This window comes from Mauremys mutica, chromosome 2, assembly GCF_020497125.1.
Source record: "Mauremys mutica isolate MM-2020 ecotype Southern chromosome 2, ASM2049712v1, whole genome shotgun sequence".
NCBI classification, from domain to species: Eukaryota; Metazoa; Chordata; order Testudines; family Geoemydidae; genus Mauremys; species Mauremys mutica.
The window spans coordinates 188417992-188437498 of NC_059073.1; positions in this window are offsets into that span (position 1 = coordinate 188417992).

Sequence of the window (19507 nt, forward strand, 5' to 3'; positions counted from 1 at the left end):
TAATATATTGTTATATGCTTAATGGTTATACTGTTATAAGTTATAGAGTATTAAGTGAATATGGCATATAACAATATAATCAGAGTTGAATTGAAATTATTTGTATTGTTGTGGCTTTATTTGCTGAACCTCTTCATTCCCCTTTTAAATGTAACCCTATTTTATCTATCTCTATTCTTTTACTGTAATCACTCACTTCTAAATCAATGTTATTTTTGTTTTCAAATAATTTACTGTCTGCTTGGATATTCTTGATCAGAGGGCTGTATCTGTGTTCTTTCAAGGGAAAGTTAGCTAGCTGCGGCTTTCCCTGGAAACTCCTTTAGGGCAGGCCACAACCTTGATTACTGGATTAGATAAATGAGTAAAATTGATTCCAAATCTTCCGGTAACAGGGCAGGCCTCCTCCTTTCACCTTGTAGGAACAGATTAATAGATCAACATCTTGGGAACCTGGAAGTAAGCAATAGGAGGGCTACTCTAGGATCGCTGAGTTTGTTCTTGGGTAATGGGAGGGGTGGTTATGGAGGGGCTAAGGCAAATTTTGGGGTGGTAACAGCCCCCTCAAGTCCCACCCAGTGCCACCCCTGTTGTATGAAATTTATTAACATGGTCATTAAAATAAGCCCTTGCCTCACTCAGTGCTCAAAACTGTGCAAGACAAAACATGATATTCTTCTTCCTGATACACCAAATGAAGATGACTTCTGACCTATTTGCAATAAAGTTACCCCTTATGAAAACTAATGTGAAAGCTTCTCATCTCATTAGGACAGCAAATGGCCACTACATTTTTACTCTGCTCTAATCATAATGGTATTTGATCACTTTACTAGAAACTTCTGATTATTTTTTCTTAAACTTCTTCTCCTATAACTTTTCCAACAATAAAGTGAATTTCATATTTTGTTCTGAAGGCAAGATTTGTGGGGATTCTGATCTGTTCTGGGAGACAGTTCTACAACTGTGGGCCTGTGTCTCAGGGTACATCTACACTACAGGATTATTCCGATTTTACATAAACCGGTTTTGTAAAACAGATTGTATAAAGTCGAGTGCACGCGGCCACACAACGCACAGTAATTCGGCAGTGTGCGTCCATGTACCGAGGCTAGCGTCGATTTCCGGAGCGTTGCACTGTGGGTAGCTATCCCGTAGCTATCCCATAGTTCCTGCAATCTCCCCCACCCCTTGGAATTCTGGGTTGAGGTACCAGTGCCTGATGGGGCAAAAATCATTGTCGCGGGTGGTTCTGGGTACAGCCTCACCCCTCCCTCCGTGAAAGCAGCAGACAACCGTTTCGCACCTTTTTTCCTGGGTGAACTGTGCAGACGCCATAGCACAGCAAGCATGGACCCTGCTCAGCTCAATACCGCAATCGTGGACGTTTTAAACACCTCGCGCATTCTCGTGCAGTCTATGCTGAACCAGGACCTGCAAAGCCAGGCGAGGAGGCAGCGGCTACGGCAGCGCGGCGATGAGAGTGATGAGGACATGGACACTGAATTCTCTCAAACCGCGGGGCCCTGCGCTTTGGAGATCCTGATGGTAATGGGGCAGGTTCTAGCCATTGAACGCCGATTTTGGGCCCGGGAAACAAGCACAGACTGGTGGGACCGCATAGTTTTGCGGGTGTGGGACAATTCGTAGTGGCTGCGAAACTTTCGCATGCGGAAGGGCACTTTCATGGAACTTTGTGACTTACTTTCCCCTGCCCTGAAACGCCATAATACCAAGATGAGAGCAGCCCTCACAGTGGAGAAGCGAGTGGCAATAGCCCTCTGGAAGCTTGCAACGCCAGACAGCTACCGGTCAGTCGGGAATCAATTTGGAGTTGGAAAATCTACTGTGGGGGCTGCTGTGATGCAAGTAGCCAAAGCAATCATTAAGCTGCTGCTACGAAAGGTTGTGACTCTGGGAAACGTGCAGGCCATAGTGGATGGCTTTGCAGCAATGGGATTCCCTAATTGTGGTGGGGCGATAGATGGAACCCATATCCCTATCTTGGCACCGGAGCACCAGGGCACCCAGTACGTAAACCGCAAGGGGTACTTTTCAATGGTGCTGCAAGCACTGGTGGATCACAAGGGACGTTTCACCAACATCCACGTGGGATGGCCGGGAAGGGTTCATGACGCTCGCGTCTTCAAAAACACTGCTCTGTTTAAACGGCTGCAGCAAGGGAATTACTTCCCAGACCAGAAAATAACAGTTGGGGATGTTGAAATGCCTGTCGTTATCCTGGGGGACCCAGCCTACCCCTTGATGCCATGGCTCATGAAGCCATACACAGGCAGCCTGGACAGTGGTCAGGAGCTGTTCAACTACAGGCTGAGCAAGTGCAGAATGGTGGTAGAATGTGCCTTTGGTCGTTTAAAGGCGCGCTGGCGCACATTACTGACTCGCTCAGACCTCAGCCAAACCAACGTCCCCTTTGTTATTGCTGCTTGCTGTGTTCTCCACAATCTGTGTGAGAGTAAGGGGGAGACCTTTATGGCGGGGTGGGAGGCTGAGGCAAATCACCTGGCCGCTGATTACGCGCAGCCAGACACGAGGGAGATTAGAAGAGCACACCAGGAAGCGGTGCGCATCAGAGAAGCTTTGAAAACGAGCTTCATCACTGGCCAGGGTAGGGTGTGACTGCTGTGTTTGTTTCCCCTTGATGAACCCCCACCCCCCTAGATGGACTCATTCCCTGTAAGCAACCCACCCTCCCCCTTCGATTACAGCTTGCTTAAGGAAATAAAGTCAGTATCGTTTAAAAATCATGTATTCTTTATTAATTCATTATAAAAAGAGGGAGAGAACTGAGAAGGTAGCCCGGGTGTGGTTTGGGAGGAGGATAGGAGGGAAGGAAAAGGCCACTAAAAAAATTTCACAGTAATGACAGCCTTTTGGTTGGGCTGTCCATGGGGGTGGAGTGGGCGGGTGCACGGAGCCTCCCCCCACGCGTTCTTACACGTCTGGGTGAGGAGGATGTGGAACATGGTGAGGGTGGTTATACAGGGGCTGCAGCGGCACTCTGATCCTGCTGCTGTTCCTGAAGCTCCACCAGATGCCGGAGCATGTCAGTTTGATCACGCAGCAGCCCCAGAGTTGCATCCCGCCACCGCTGATCTTTCTGCCGCCACCTCTGATCTTCCTGCCGCCACCTCTGATCTCAGGCGTCCCTCCTGTCCTCACGTTCACTGGCATCTTTCCTGTAATTTGATACCACCTCCTTCCACTCATTCAGATGAGCTCTTTCCTTGCAGGTTACTTCCATTATATCCGAGAACATTTCATCTCGCGTCTTCTTTTTCCTCCGCCTTATCTGAGCTAGCCTTTGGGATGGAGTAGGGAGGCTTGAAAAATTTGCAGCTGCATGAGGGAGGGAAAAAAGGGAGAGAAGTATTTAAAAAGATACATTTTACAGAACAATGGTTATACTCTTTCACAGTGAACAGTACTATTCACCTTACATAGCACATGTGATTTCACTACAAGGTCGCATTTTGCATCTTAATATTGAGTGCCTGCGGCTCTGGTGTTACAGATCTCACAGACGCAGGTCCGGGCATCAGAATTCAGCTTGCATGCGGCCATGGTAAGCCACTGTCTTTCGGCTTCTGCAGTGCTTTACCCCTCCCCCCAACGCATGGCTGGTACCATGAAAGCTCACTGCTAATCACCCCCCTTCCGCCCCCTACCACGTGGCTGTTAGCTGGGAAGATCCCTGCTAACCAAACATGAAAAAGCTCATCGGTATTTCACTCCTCCCCTCCCCCCGCTTGGCTACATGCAAGGAAGGATTTTTTTTTAAAGCAGCAAGCCACGAACCCAGTAGGAAAATGGGCATCTCTGTCCCCTTAATTAAATTCCTGATTTTCAACCAGGTTACCCTGAACGATATCACTCTGCTGAGGATAACACAGCGAGATAAAGAACGGATGTTTCTTGAATGCCAGCAATCACCGGGACCATACACAGCTATGCTTTGCCATGCAATGATACCTGATTACTTGCTACATGCATGGCGTGGTAAAGTGTCCTACCATGGTGGATGGAACAAGGCTGCCTTGCTCAGAAACCTTCTGCAAAGGCTTTTGGAGTACCTCCAGGAGCGCTTCATGGAGATGTCCCTGGAGGATTTCCGCTCAATCCCCAGACATGTTAACAAACTTTTCTAAGTAACTTTACTGGCTGCGAATGCATCCCAAGTCCTCAGGGCAAATCAATCATTAAAAAACGCTTGCTTAAAAAACAATGTTTGATATTTACAAAGGTACACTCACCAGAGGTCCCTTCCATGGCTTCATTGTCTGGGATAGTGGCTTGGGAGGGCTGGGAGGGTAATTCCGTCTGGGTCAGAAAAAGCTCCTGGCTGTTGGGGAGAACGGAGTGCTGTGTGCTCTCTGCAAGCTCGTCCTCCTCTTCCTCCTCCTCCTCATCTTCCCCGTCTGCATAATCCTCAACCATGGCAGAGATTACAACCCCCACCTCGGAATCCACGGACAGGGGTGGGGTAGTTGTGACGCAGCCCCCTAAAATTGCATGCAGCTCAGCGTAGAAGCGGCATGTTTTTGGCCCTGCACCGGACCTTCTGTTTGCTTCTTTGGTTTTCTGGTAGGCTTGTCTGAGCTCCTTAACTTTCACTCTGCACTGCACTGAGTCCCTGCTATGGCCTTTTTCCATCATAGCCTTGGAAATTCTTTCAAATACTTTTTCATTTCGTCTTTTGGAACGCAGTTCTGTTAGCACTGAATCCTCTCCCCATATAGCGATCAGATCCCGTACCTCCCGTGTAGTCCATGCTGGAGCTCTTCTTCGATTCTCAGGAGACTGCATTGTTACCTGTGCTGATGAGCTCTCCATGCTGGGCAAGCAGGAAATGAATTTCAAAAGTTCGCGGGGCTTTTCCTGTGTACTTGGCCAGTGCATCCGAGTTCAGATTGCTGTCCAGAGCGGTCACAGTGGTGCACTGTGGGATACCGCCCGGAGGCCAATACCGTCGATTTGCGGCCACACTAACCCTAATCCGATATGGTAATACTGATATTAGCGCTACTCCTCTCGTTGGGAAGGAGTACAGAAACCAGTTTAAAGAGCCCTTTATATCGATATAAAGGGCCTCGTAGTGTGGACGGGTGCGGCGTTAAATCGGTTTAATGCTGCTAAAATCGGTTTAAACGCGTAGTATAGACCAGGCCTCAGAAAACTCTTCCTTGTTCACAAGTCTCTCCCTTCTGGTTGACAATTCCTTTGTTCCAGTGGAATAAAGCTATGTGGAATGTCATGGTCACACACAGTGAAGTCGCTCCTCCAAACCTGTGGAGAGCTGTGAATATCAACATGAAAATATGGAATTGTATTCTGTATCCCACAGAGACCAGGCAGGATGAAGCACTGACATTTTGTGCTTTTGGTGACCTGCGTGGCTGGGCCACTCTGTTTCAGAACTAACCATCACTTTCTCAGGCATTATTTCTACATGAATGCTGGGCTCCTAGCTTTGGACGCAGGCTATATTTTTTCCCAACTGACTTTTAATTGAAAACCTTTTTGCACAACACCATGAGGAATATAATGAAGACCAAAGCTTGTAGAAGAAATCTTACCCAAATTACATTTCTTTAAACAATTCTTAAATAATATTTTGTTAATTGCTAATAAGATTCTCACTATACAACCTGTAATACATCTAATTTAAACCCTGCCTAACAGAACAGTGTGAAATTAATTAGATAGATCAGCTTTTATACACGTTAATCACTAAAATGTAGCACTAAACTAATAAGTTTGAATAGAATGCATTTCACGGAATGTATATGGCCTAGGAAGGTCATAGGAAGATCCTTGGTAAACACTGGCAATTCTACAAGGAGGGGAGAGACTCCTCCTTTCACCTTGCAGGAACAGATTAACATCTTGGGAACCTGGAAGTAAGCAACAGGAGGGCTACTCTTGTACCCCTGAGTCTGTTCTTGGGGCAACAGGTGGTAGCCCTGGGGAAGACATTCTGTGCCTGGCTGTCAACAGCCACTGAAGGCATAGCAAGACCTCACCATTATGTAAGAATTACTTGAGAGATGAAGGAGGATTTGGAAGTGTGGGCAGAGTTTCTGAGCCATTTTAATGGTGTGTCATTATGGAGAGAGAAATGGTACTAAAGGCTGATTTAAAAATCCACTCAGATGCTTCAGGAGCTATGGGTTGTGAGGTATTTTACCAAGGTAGGTGGTGAGCCCAGCAACGGCCTGCCATGTGGATGCAAAAAGGGATAGATGGACGGATATTGGTGTAAATCCATTCCACTAAATTAACAATTTCAAAGATTATTGTTCAAGGGATATGTAAAAAGAAAGTAATCTTTGAGAAAAGGTCCCTGTATATGTAATGATGGAGAGAACTGACAGTGGAAGCTTCTGCAAGAATGGGAATGGCATTGCTAACTTTCTGGAAAGGAGGAGTACCATTGATTCAAATAGAGAATACAGAACGTGCTTACTAAGAAAGCTGAGCTAGGGGAAGACAGAATCAGCAACATAGAAAATTGGTAGCAGAAAACTGATAGCAAATGTGGATTGTGACAGTGTAGTTTCCCATTGTCACATTTGTCCAGTGCCTCGGTTTCTCTTGTTGGTTGGATAATTTAGCCCTTTGTTATTGTTGTTGTGTGAGGGAGGGGGAGTTGGTTGGTTTGTTTTTTGTTTACCCTGGAAACAGGATTTTAGGTTTAGTCAAACAAACACCACTCTCTCTGGGGTAACAGATTCCTCGTCAGGGTATGGGGTGGACCCCTCTTCATGCAAGGCTCCCAAGCAGTCCTTTACAGCACAGGTCCCCAAACCGTGGGGCATGCCCCCTGTCAGAGAAAAACTTAGTTCTTACTTTTTGGTTGGGTACAGCAAAGTTAGATACTTTATTTTGTTTAGCAGCTACAGCAGGGAGAGAGTGCACTAGGACATAGGGTCTCCCCTTCCTAGACAGGTCTTTTAACAGGTAAACAATTACAGCCAGCATTTATACTTTTGTTACAGACAATAATAAGCAACAGCTGCATTTTGTTTATACATAGGTCATCCTGATATCTTGTTTTTCTCACTTAAGAGACTCCAGTCTACATTTTGTATTATCTACACATTTTTTACACAAGGTCAAAACAACTTCTCATACAGTTTTTTTTCCCCACTCGCCTCACACAATCCTCGCTTTTACAAATTGTGCGTTATTAGGGTTACAGTTAGCCTAACTCTTGCTAACAGAGACTGTCATACATTAAGATCCTCTACAGGTCCCTGTCAGTTCTTTTTCTACTTCCACACACTCTAGGGGGGAGTGGAAGAACATTCGGGGGGACAAGGAACGGCCTGGGCCAGCCCCTATGGGGGCCGCAGAGGGAGCACCACCCAGCCCCGCTCCACTCCCAGCTCTGCTCCAGCCCCACCCCCAAGCATGGCCCTGGTTCCCAGTCCCACCCCAGTTGGCCCCCAACTGTGGCCCAGTCACGACTCCACACCGGGCCCTGGTTTTGGCATTACTCCAAGCCTTGGCTCTTGGCCATGGCTCTGTTCCCATCCCTGGCCCCAAACCCACCCCAAGCTGTGGCCCCAGCCTCAGCCACCTTACTGCTGTCCATGCTCCTCCTCCCAGGTGCCTCTGCTCCTAGTCCCAGCTCAGGGTGGGAGGCCCAGACAGGGTTAAGGGGGAGCATCACCCTGAAAAGTCTGGGGACCACTGCTTTACAGGCTTCTCTTGAGCCCTTCCTGTTTAGCAGGATCAACACTCCTATCCTTTCCTTGTCTCCTCATTAATAGAGCATGTTCAGCTGTAAAGGTAAAGATCCTAAGGCCATCTTGGGTCCTCTAAAGGACAACCAGGTATCCATGTTTGTGAGCCTTCTCGTTCTCTCCCCACTCCAGTTTGGTGTCTTTTCTTGTTTAGGCAGGAAAAAGGCAGTGGCTGTCAATCATCTAATCTGCCTAGTAACCAAAAGTCTATTAATGAAGTGTTCAGATCAGATCGGGGCTGCCCATCTAAGTGGCAGAGTGCAGAACAGACAACTAAGGGTAAGTCATTCACCCCACACAGATTACTTAAGGAGGGAATTTACTTGCTACACGCATCTAATCCATCTACCATAAGACTTGCTCACTACACACACACAATGACACAGGTATAGGGGGTGAGTGGAATTCAACAACTTACCTGTAAGAAGCTCATCCAGCCTTGCTTCAAGATCCTGCTTCCATTCAGGGGATCCAGTAGCCCCGTCGCACTGTACCAACTGTGACAGACCCAAACCAGTGGGGTACAGGAGTCTGGTCCTATTAGTATCCAGGAAGTGGGCGGGCGAAGCCCGCCCACTGCTAAAGGACCTCCCCCCAGCCTAAGGGGAGGATCCACAGGTCCGGGACACTAACTAAGTACGTGGGACAACCAATGAAAAAAACAGGAGCGGGAGTGAGGTCATAGGGCTAAACGAAGGGAACCGGATGGGGACACCGAGCAGAGAACCCCGGACAACGCCCACTGCTCCTCGAAGGCGTCAAGGGAGCCAGTGGACGCCGCCCAGAGGAACTCCGCCCGGATGCGTGAACGGACGGAGGAGCAGAAATAGGCCCCACAGTCGCAGGAAATCCCATTGGCCAACCTCCCCTCTCTGGTTTTATAGATGGCCAGTTTGGCCAGGACTAAGCGGAGGTTGACAAGGAGATCCCGCGACTTCGTGGGGCCACGGATAGGGAGTGCATAGATAAACAGGTGAGGGGAAAAGTGCAACCAAAAACGCAACAGGAGATCCAAGAGGAGCCGGAACAGGGGCTGCAACCTGGCGCACTCTAAATAAACATGCGCCAGAGTCTCCTTCACGCCGCAAAAGGGGCAGGTGTTGGGGACAGGGGTAAACCGCGCCAAGTACACGCCCGTGCTCACGGCCCCGTGAAGGAGCCGCCAACTGACATCCCCAGCGGGCCTCGGGACTAGGGCAGAATACAGACTGGCCCACCGGGGCTCCTCACCCTAGAGAGGTGGCAGGAGGTCCCGCCATTTCGTATCGGGGCGGGACGCGAGGGTGAGGTAGTGAAGCGTGTGGAGCACGAGCGTGTACAGATGTTTTCTTGGCGCGGTCTGAAACAAAACCGGCTGCAGATCGGGCAGCCGGCTTGCAGTGAAAGGGCAAGGGGGGTGATTGGGGCCACGGGGCAGGGGCCCGATAAAAAGATCCACAGGGCCCGGGGTGGAAGGTGGGCGGGGCGTGCCCTCTCGCAGGACCCGGTCGAGGTAAACCCGAGCAGCGGGCAGTAAAGCGGCCTTCACCTCCTGAAGTACGCGCCGGGGGGTACGAGGGCTGGAGAGCCCCATGCGCTGAGCGAGCGTCAGGGGATCCAGCCAGTCTCCCCGGTCGTAGTCCAGGAGGTCTCCGACCCTGGTGACTTCTGCCAAGACCAGCCTCTGGCGCACCGCGGGGGACTCCGCCACCTGCACACGGAGCTGGGGGTTGTGTAGCAGGGGCTCCGCGAGGAGATCGACCCCCACGGTGGCCGCCACGGACCTGGTCGTTGAAAAGAGCTTCCAGGTCCGGAGGAGGTCTTGGTAGAAGACCGGCAGCCCAGAAAGGTCTCGCAGAAGACCTCTCGGATGGAGAGAAAAGAGCTGCCGGTCGTATCGGAGCCCTCGGAAGCGACGGAGGAAGGTGTGTGCCAAGACGCTCCACGCCGGACTACCCACACCGTACAGGAGCCTCTGCAGGGCCTGGAGGCGGAAGACGTGGACCTGAGTGCGCAGGCACTTCAGGCCCTGCCCCCCCTCCTCCAGGGGCAGGTGGAGGACCCCTGCAGAGACCCAGTGCGTTCCTGGCCAGAAGAACTCCAGAACCGCCGTCCGGAGGTTGGCCAGGAAATCCGGGGCCGGGACCAGGGTGTTGAGCCGGTACCAGAGCATGGACAGGACTAATTGATTCAGCACCAGCGCCCTCCCTCGAAGAGAGAGGCACCGGAGTAGTCCTGTCCATTTCCGGAGCCGCGCCCTCACCCCGCCCTCTAAACCATGCCAGTTCTCCGGCGGAGACGGATGCGTGGCAGAAAGGTAAACGCCGAGATAGAGCAGCGGACCCGCGCTCCACCGGATGGCCTGAAGCGCGGGTGGGAGGGAGCTCGCCTGCCACCCGTCCCCTACCACCAGGCCAGAGCTCTTGACCCAGTTGACCCGGGCGGAGGAGGCCGCCGAATAAATGGCCTGGCAAGCCTCCACCCGCGCCAAGTCGCCCGGGTCCTGGACCACGAGGAGCACATCGTCGGCGTACGCCGACAGGACCAGCCGCAGCTCCGGCTCCCGGAGCACCAACCCCGTCAACCTCCGACGGAGGAGACAGAGGAAGGGCTCGATCGCCAGAGCGTACAGCTGACCCGAGAGGGGGCACCCCTGCCGTACTCCTCGCCCGAAGCTGACCGGCTCGGTCAGGGTCCAGTTGAGCCTGACCAGACACTCCGCGGAAGCGTACAGCACCTGGAGAAAACCCACAAACTGGGGTCCGAAGCCTAACGCTTGCAGAGTGCCCAGGAGATACCCGTGATCCACCCTGTCGAACGCCTTCTCCTGATCCAGGGACAGGAGGGCGAACGACAGACCATCCCTACACCCTAATTCCAGAAGGTCCCGGACCAGATACAAGTTATCAAAGATCGTGCGGCCCGGGACGGTGTAGGTCTGGTCCGGGTGGACCACGTCCGCCAGCACGGACCCTAGCCGAATCAAAATGGCCTTCGCAACAATTTTATAGTCCGTGCTGAGGAGCGAGATGGGACGCCAATTCCGTAAATCGCGGAGGTCCCCCCTCTTCGGCAATAAGGCGAGCACGGCTCGCCTGCACGAAAGAGGGAGGACCCCGCTCCGCAAAGACTCGGCCCAGACGGTGACTAGGTCTGGGCCGAGGACGTCCCAGAACACGCGGTAGAACTCCACGGTCAGCCCGTCCATGCCCGGAGATTTATTGGTGGGCATGCGACGGAGGGCTTCCGAGAACTCGGCCAGAGTGAGAGGCAGCTCTAGCTGGTCCCGGTCGCCCGCGCTGACCGTCGGGAGTCCGTCCCAGAGCACTTTGCAAGCGTTAGGATCGGTCGGATCCGGGGAGAAAAGAGCCGCGTAGAAGGCCCTGGACCTCCCGCAGATCTCCGCCGGATCCGTGAGGGGGGTGCCGTCCTCCGCCAGGAGGCAGGTGACGTGCTTTTTGGCCCCCCTCCTTTTCTCCAGGGCGTAGAAGAAGCGGGAGCCGCGATCCATCTCCCGAAGGAGGCGGATGCGGGATCGAACAAAGGCACCCCGGGCTCGATGATCCTCGAGGGCCCGGAGCTCCTCCCGCTTCTCCCGGCACGCTCCGCAGAGGGATGGATCCTCGGGGCTGGCGGCCAGACGCCTCTCCAGCTTCAAAACCTCCCGTTCCAACTGCTCTATCGCCGCATCCCTCCGTCGGCTGGCGCCCCGGGTGTAGTCGCGGCAGAAGAGCCGGGCGCGCACCTTCCCCAGGTCCCACCATCGCCGCGCCGAGGGAAAGGCGCGTCTCTGCCCTCGCCAGGCCAGCCAGAACTCCCGGAAGGACGCCACGAAGCCCACGTCCTCCAGCAAACTATTATTAAAATGCCAGTAGGCCGGCCCCGGCCTCTCCGCGCAGAGAGAGGCCGTCACGGTGGCAAGGTGGTGATCAGAAAAGGGGGCCGGCCGAACGCTGGAGGAGTGGGCTCGTGAAAGGTGGAAACGTGACAGATAAATGCGGTCCAGCCGGGAGTGGCGCGACCGATGGGCCTCCACCTGGACGAAGGTGAAAGTCGAGACGTCGTCCGGGTGGTGGTCGCGCCAGACGTCCACCAGGGAGTGGCGTTCGACGATCTCCCGGAGGACGTCCGCTGCGGCCGGGCACTGCTCGGTCCCCGAGCGGTCCCGTTCCTCGAGGGTGGTGTTAAAGTCCCTGCCCAGGACCAGGCACTCACGAGGATCCAGAGAGCTGAGGAAGGCGGACGCCTGCCGATAAAAACGCAACCTCTCCGGGCCCGATGTCGGGGCGTAGACGTTGACGAGATTAACCACAAGCCCCTCCATGCGGACCCGGAGGTGCAGCAGGCGGCCCGGCACAGCCTCGGCGACCCCCAGCACCTCGGGCCGTAGGTCGGGGGAGAACAGGGTCGCCACTCCCGCCGAGCGAACCGAGAGGTGGCTAAAGTAGACCCTGTCCCCCCACTCCAGCCGCCAACTAGCTTCAGCGGCTGGATCCGTATGGGTCTCCTGCAGGAAAACCACAGAGTACCCTCCGTCCCGAAGGAAGGAGAGCACCTGGCTCCTGCGGAGACCCATCCTACAGCCCCGGGCGTTCAAAGTGGCAAAGATGATCGTCGCCATGAGGAGTGCTGGGGGGGATCCTCGCCGGCAGACACGCCCACAGCCTCCGTCGGGCCGCGCAGCAATCCGTGACCAAACCCGTGGGTGAGTAGAGAGTCACGGAAGAAGCAGACCCGCTGGTAGGCCGCGGCGGCCTGCTTCCCGGTCCCCCTACCCTCCCCCATGAGGGCCTTTGCGGCCCGGAGGATTAGATGGAAATCCCCCCACCGCTGGAGCGCAAGATGGACTTTGTTACGGGAGCCACGGACGTCCTCAAGGAACGCCCGCAGCTCCTCCCTCAGCGCATGGGGGGGCGGGGTAACGGATCGAGAACCGTCCCCCAGCGGGGCCCCCGTCACAGCCCCGTGGCCCACCAAGGCGGGCAGGCAGGGGGCAGACCCTCGACGTGGCGTCCGATGGGCCGACGCCCCGTGGCCCGCCCCGCTCCCCAGTTCAACAGGGGGCGGCGGAAGGAGAGCAGCACCCCCTGATGGGTCAGAGCAGGGAAAAACAACTAAGGCCGCACCCTGGGGAGTATCCCCAGGGGCAGCAGTGGCATCACGGGAGGTGGAGGGGACAAGAGTAGGGCAAGGGGTCGATTGGCCCACACCCAAGAGGGACACCCCCTGGGAATCGGGTCCGGGCAGCGGAGCACCGGCCGTCGCCCCAATGGGTTCGGCGGCCGTCAGTGAGGTGCCACCTGCAGCCGGACTGACGGAAGACCCCAGGGGAAAGGAACCCAGGGACAGGGGGACTGAGGTTAGGTCACTCAGAACGAGGCCCGCTAGTAAAGGGTCGTCCTCCCCCTGCGTAACCGGGGTCAGACCCAGGGCCTCGATCTCCTCGTAGATGGAGGGGAGATCGCCGTCCGCCACCCCGGGGCCCTCCCCGCCAACACCCGAAGCGACGCCCACCTCAGTCCTCGTGGAGGCTGCGGATGGCAAGCGGGCAAGGGGGGGCTCCCTCGGGGGCTTCCTCAGGAAGGGACCCTGGAGGAGGGGCAGCGTCACCGTCCGGTGCTGCCACGTCGCGCCCAGCCGGCACCACAAAACGGGCGTCGTCGGGGGGCAAGGCGGAAGGCTCGTCATCAGAGACCCCCTTTCTGCTCTTCCGGGGGGCCTCCGAATCCGAAAGATGTAATGGGACCGGAGCCTTCCGCTTGCCCCGCTTCCCCTGCACTAAGGACCAGCCCTCCATGGCATCATCCGGGGGCTGGCTAACAGGGGTCAGGTCTGGGGGCAAGGGCAGCGGCTTAGGGACTCGGGGAGGCAACGGAGGGGCAACAGGAACGAGGGAGGAGTCTCCCTGGGGCGGGCCCTCTCCCACGCCCGGCGTTATCTCCGCCGCACCCTCCTCCACAGCGGTGGACTGAGAAGGAGGAGGGGCAGCTTCAGGTGCTGGGCAGCTAGGGGCACTGGCGGTGACGGGGCCGGCGCCATACCGGGGCTCGGGGGTCCCGGACGCTCCTCCGTGCCGGGCCAAGGGGCAGTCCCTCCGGACGTGCCCCATCACCCGGCAGAGGTAGCACCGGGCCTCCCGCGTTGAATAATGCACCCGGTAGCGGGCTCCCTGGTAGGGGACCACAAAGGACCCCTCGAGCGCCTCTCCGTCACGTGCCGCCGGCGGCAGTTGAAGCTGCACTTGCCGGCGGAACGAGAGGACGTGACGGAGGGCGGGGTCCTTGCAGCCCAACGGGAGAGGGCTGATGACAGAAATAGGGCGCCCCAGGGCAGAAAGGGCGGGCAGCAGGGCGGCATTGGGCAGGAAGGGAGGGACGGAGGTCAGGACCAAGCGGACCCCCAGGTCTTCCAAGGGCTCCAGGGGCACAAACACGCCCCCCACTGCCAGACCCGTCTCCACCGCTTCCTGGGCGGCGGCCTCCGACGCCAGGAAGAAGACCACCTTCCCGTACATTTTGGAGGCCGCCACAATGGCCGTGGGCCCCACTATCCTCGCCAACGCCCGCACGTAGATCTCCACGTGGGGCGAGGCGGACACCAGGAGGCAACGGACGCCGTGCTTCCTAGTCAAGGTGGGAAAGGGGCCCCGGCCGCTAGAGATGGTAGTGGAAGCGGCAGGCGGAGGAGTAGCGGCAGGCGGGGGGGCCGCCGCCACCTGGGCATATGCTCTGGGGGCCGGGGGAGGGACACCTGCGGAGCTGGTAGAGGGAACAGCGGGGAGGGATGCCGCGGCCGGTAGCGGGACCACGGCAGCGGGGGTAGTCCCCGCCATGGAGGGCCTGGCCTTTATAGCTGGGCCCTTACCCTTCTTCCCACCCCGACCTTTCCGACCGGCTCGGGGGGCTCCCTCCGAATCGGAAGGGGCGAAGGACGTGGCAGCAGCGGACGTCTCCCCGATACACGCCGTTGCCGGTGCCCCAGCGGGGGCAGTGGCAGGTAAACCGGCAGCGGCGGTCGAGGTAGAGGCTTGGGGATTGGACACGGGGGTTTCGGGAGGAGGGGCGGTGGGAGCATCGCGAGGGGTCTCCCCCGCCGCGTCCCCCGCCGCGTCCCCCGCCATAACGAGAGCGGGAAGGGGGACAAACAGCGAGGGGAGGGGAGGGAAAGGAGGCGACCACCCCTCCCCGCTAGGCTGCAGGCAGGGGAGGAGGGTGCCAGAAAGGGAAGGCTAAAGGGGCATGGGGAGCAAGCAAGGACCCAGGGGCGGGAGGGTGGCAGGCCACCGACCCAGAGGGGAATTCCGGCTCCTCTAGTTGCACTAGGGGATCAGGGGGGCTAACAACATAGGGGGGGTGCAGTGAACAAGGGCAAACTCAAATGGGGGAAGGGCACAAGCGCATGGGAGGGGGCATGGGCGCACGAGGGGAGGGGCCAATCAGGGCTGGGGGATCACAGGGCCGGGGGGGAAATCAAACTAGGAACAGGGCAGTGGGACCACGGGGCTAGCTGCAGGGCTGGGGCAGGACAGTCAGGGCCACAGAGGAAATGGGTGGGGCAGACAAATGTGGCAAAGAAAAGGGGGCCAGGCCAAGGGGGTGGGGGTGGGGGGTGCGCCCACGGGCACTTGTGCAAAAAGTCAATGCAGCTGGCTGCTGCTGCAGGCCCAAATGGTGGAGGTGGGCGTGGCAAGCCAGGTGAGCAGCTCAGTCCCAGAGGCAGGAGAATGAGTCAGATGGAAAAACGCCAGCGGGGGTGGTGGAGGGGGCAACGACGGTGGTGGGGGCGAAGGGGGACACAGATGGACCGGGGGCTGGCTCCACGCCACACCCCCAGTGTCCCAACAGACACAGTCCAAGCCCCCACCACAAGAGCATAGTCCGAAAAATACTCAGTCCTTAGGTGCCCCCTCCACGGTGGCCTTCAGAGTCTCTACGAGGTCCTCCAGCAGCAGCAGGCAGCACTCTCCTTCTCCTCGGGGCTCCAGCAGCTCCCCAGCAGCTAACACAGCAGCTCCAGCAGCTCCAGGCGGTGGTCTGGTGGCTAGGCAGGAGGGACCCCGCTCAGAAGATGGTGGTGGTGGCTTCCTCAGCAACAAGGCCTGAAGCTGGGGTCCCTCACTCCCCTCCTCTGGGGAGCGGGCCAGCAGTCCCCCCCCCAAAGGGGCTGTAGGCGGAGAAACAGCAGCAACTGAGGTGGTCCTATTAGTATCCAGGAAGTGGGCGGGCGAAGCCCGCCCACTGCTAAAGGACCTCCCCCCAGCCTAAGGGGAGGATCCACAGGTCCGGGACACTAACTAAGTACGTGGGACAACCAATGAAAAAAACAGGAGCGGGAGTGAGGTCATAGGGCTAAACGAAGGGAACCGGATGGGGACACCGAGCAGAGAACCCCGGACAACGCCCACTGCTCCTCGAAGGCGTCAAGGGAGCCAGTGGACGCCGCCCAGAGGAACTCCGCCCGGATGCGTGAACGGACGGAGGAGCGGAAATAGGCCCCACAGTCGCAGGAAATCCCATCGGCCAACCTCCCCTCTCTGGTTTTATAGATGGCCAGTTTGGCCAGGACTAAGAGGAGGTTGACAAGGAGATCCCGCGACTTCGTGGGGCCACGGATAGGGAGTGCATAGATAAACAGGTGAGGGGAAAAGTGCAACCAAAAACGCAACAGGAGATCCAAGAGGAGCCGGAACAGGGGCTGCAACCTGGCGCACTCTAAATAAACATGTGCCAGGGTCTCCTTCACGCCGCAAAAGGGGCAGGTGTTGGGGACAGGGGTAAACCGCGCCAAGTACACGCCCGTGCTCACGGCCCCATGAAGGAGCCGCCAACTGACATCCCCGGCGGGCCTCGGGACTAGGGCAGAATACAGACTGGCCCACCGGGGCTCCTCACCCTCGAGAGGTGGCAGGAGGTCCCGCCATTTCGTATCGGGGCGGGAAGCGAGGGTGAGGTAGTGAAGCGTGTGGAGCACGAGCGTGTACAGATGTTTTCTTGGCGCGGTCTGAAACAAAACCGGCTGCAGATCGGGCAGCCGGCTTGCAGTGAAAGGGCGAGGGGGGTGATTGGGGCCACGGGGCAGGGGCCCGATAAAAAGATCCACAGGGCCCGGGGTGGAAGGTGGGCGGGGCGTGCCCTCTCGCAGGACCCGGTCGAGGTAAACCCGAGCAGCGGGCAGTAAAACGGCCTTCACCTCCTGAAGTACGCGCCGGGGGGTACGAGGGCTGGAGAGCCCCATGCGCTGAGCGAGCGTCAGGGGATCCAGCCAGTCTCCCCGGTCGTAGTCCAGGAGGTCTCCGACCCTGGTGACTCCTGCCAAGACCAGCCTCTGGCGCACCGCGGGGGACTCCGCCACCTGCACACGGAGCTGGGGGTTGTGTAGCAGGGGCTCCGCGAGGAGATCGACCCCCACGGTGGCCGCCACGGACCTGGTCGTTGAAAAGAGCTTCCAGGTCCGGAGGAGGTCTTGGTAGAAGACCGGCAGCCCAGAGAGGTCTCGCGGAAGACCTCTCGGATGGAGAGAAAAGAGCTGCCGGTCGTATCGGAGCCCTCGGAAGCGACGGAGGAAGGTGTGTGCCAAGACGCTCCACGCCGGACTACCCACACCGTACAGGAGCCTCTGTAGGGCCTGGAGGCGGAAGACGTGGACCTGAGTGCGCAAGCACTTCAGGCCCTGCCCCCCCTCCTCCAGGGGCAGGTGGAGGACCCCTGCAGAGACCCAGTGCGTTCCTGGCCAGAAGAACTCCAGAACCGCCGTCCGGAGGTTGGCCAGGAAATCCGGGGCCGGGACCAGGGTGTTGAGCCGGTACCAGAGCATGGACAGGACTAATTGATTCAGCACCAGCGCCCTCCCTCGAAGAGAGAGGCACCGGAGTAGTCCTGTCCATTTCCGGAGCCGCGCCCTCACCCCGCCCTCTAAACCATGCCAGTTCTCCGGCGGAGACGGATGCGTGGCAGAAAGGTAAACGCCGAGATAGAGCAGCGGACCCGCGCTCCACCGGATGGCCTGAAGCGCGGGTGGGAGGGAGCTCGCCTGCCACCCGTCCCCTACCACCAGGCCAGAGCTCTTGACCCAGTTGACCCGGGCGGAGGAGGCCGCCGAATAAATGGCCTGGCAAGCCTCCACCCGCGCCAAGTCGCCCGGGTCCTGGACCACGAGGAGCACATCGTCGGCGTACGCCGACAGGACCAGCCGCAGCTCCGGCTCCCGGAGCACCAACCCCGTCAACCTCCGACGGAGGAGACAGAGGAAGGGCTCGATCGCCAGAGCGTACAGCTGACCCGAGAGGGGGCACCCCTGCCGTACTCCTCGCCCGAAGCTGACCGGCTCGGTCAGGGTCCAGTTGAGCCTGACCAGACACTCCGCGGAAGCGTACAGCACCTGGAGAAAACCCACAAACTGGGGTCCGAAGCCTAACGCTTGCAGAGTGCCCAGGAGATACCCGTGATCCACCCTGTCGAACGCCTTCTCCTGATCCAGGGACAGGAGGGCGAACGACAGACCATCCCTACACCCTAATTCCAGAAGGTCCCGGACCAGATACAAGTTATCAAAGATCGTGCGGCCCGGGACGGTGTAGGTCTGGTCCGGGTGGACCACGTCCGCCAGCACGGACCCTAGCCGAATCGAAATGGCCTTCGCAACGATTTTATAGTCCGTGCTGAGGAGCGAGATGGGACGCCAATTCCGTAAATCGCGGAGGTCCCCCCTCTTCGGCAATAAGGCGAGCACGGCTCGCCTGCACGAAAGAGGGAGGACCCCGCTCCGCAAAGACTCGGCCCAGACGGTGACTAGGTCTGGGCCGAGGACGTCCCAGAACACGCGGTAGAACTCCACGGTCAGCCCGTCCATGCCCGGAGATTTATTGGTGGGCATGCGACGGAGGGCTTCCGAGAACTCGGCCAGAGTGAGAGGCAGCTCTAGCCGGTCCCGGTCGCCCGCGCTGACCGTCGGGAGTCCGTCCCAGAGCACTTTGCAAGCGTTAAGATCGGTCGGATCCGGGGAGAAAAGAGCCGCGTAGAAGGCCCTGGCCCTCCCGCAGATCTCCGCCGGATCCGTGAGGGGGGTGCCGTCCTCCGCCAGGAGGCAGGTGACGTGCTTTTTGGCCCCCCTCCTTTTCTCCAGGGCGTAGAAGAAGCGGGAGCCGCGATCCATCTCCCGAAGGAGGCGGATGCGGGATCGAACAAAGGCACCCCGGGCTCGATGATCCTCGAGGGCCCGGAGCTCCTCCCGCTTCTCCCGGCACGCTCCGCAGAGGGATGGATCCTCGGGGCTGGCGGCCAGACGCCTCTCCAGCTTCAAAACCTCCCGTTCCAACTGCTCTATCGCCGCATCCCTCCGTCGGCTGGCGCCCCGGGTGTAGTCGCGGCAGAAGAGCCGGGCGCGCACCTTCCCCAGGTCCCACCATCGCCGCGCCGAGGGAAAGGCGCGTCTCTGCCCTCGCCAGGCCAGCCAGAACTCCCGGAAGGACGCCACGAAGCCCACGTCCTCCAGCAAACTATTATTAAAATGCCAGTAGGCCGGCCCCGGCCTCTCCGCGCAGAGAGAGGCCGTCACGGTGGCAAGGTGGTGATCAGAAAAGGGGGCCGGCCGAACGCTGGAGGAGTGGGCTCGTGAAAGGTGGAAACGTGACAGATAAATGCGGTCCAGCCGGGAGTGGCGCGACCGATGGGCCTCCACCCGGACGAAGGTGAAAGTCGAGACGTCGTCCGGGTGGTGGTCGCGCCAGACGTCCACCAGGGAGTGGCGTTCGACGATCTCCC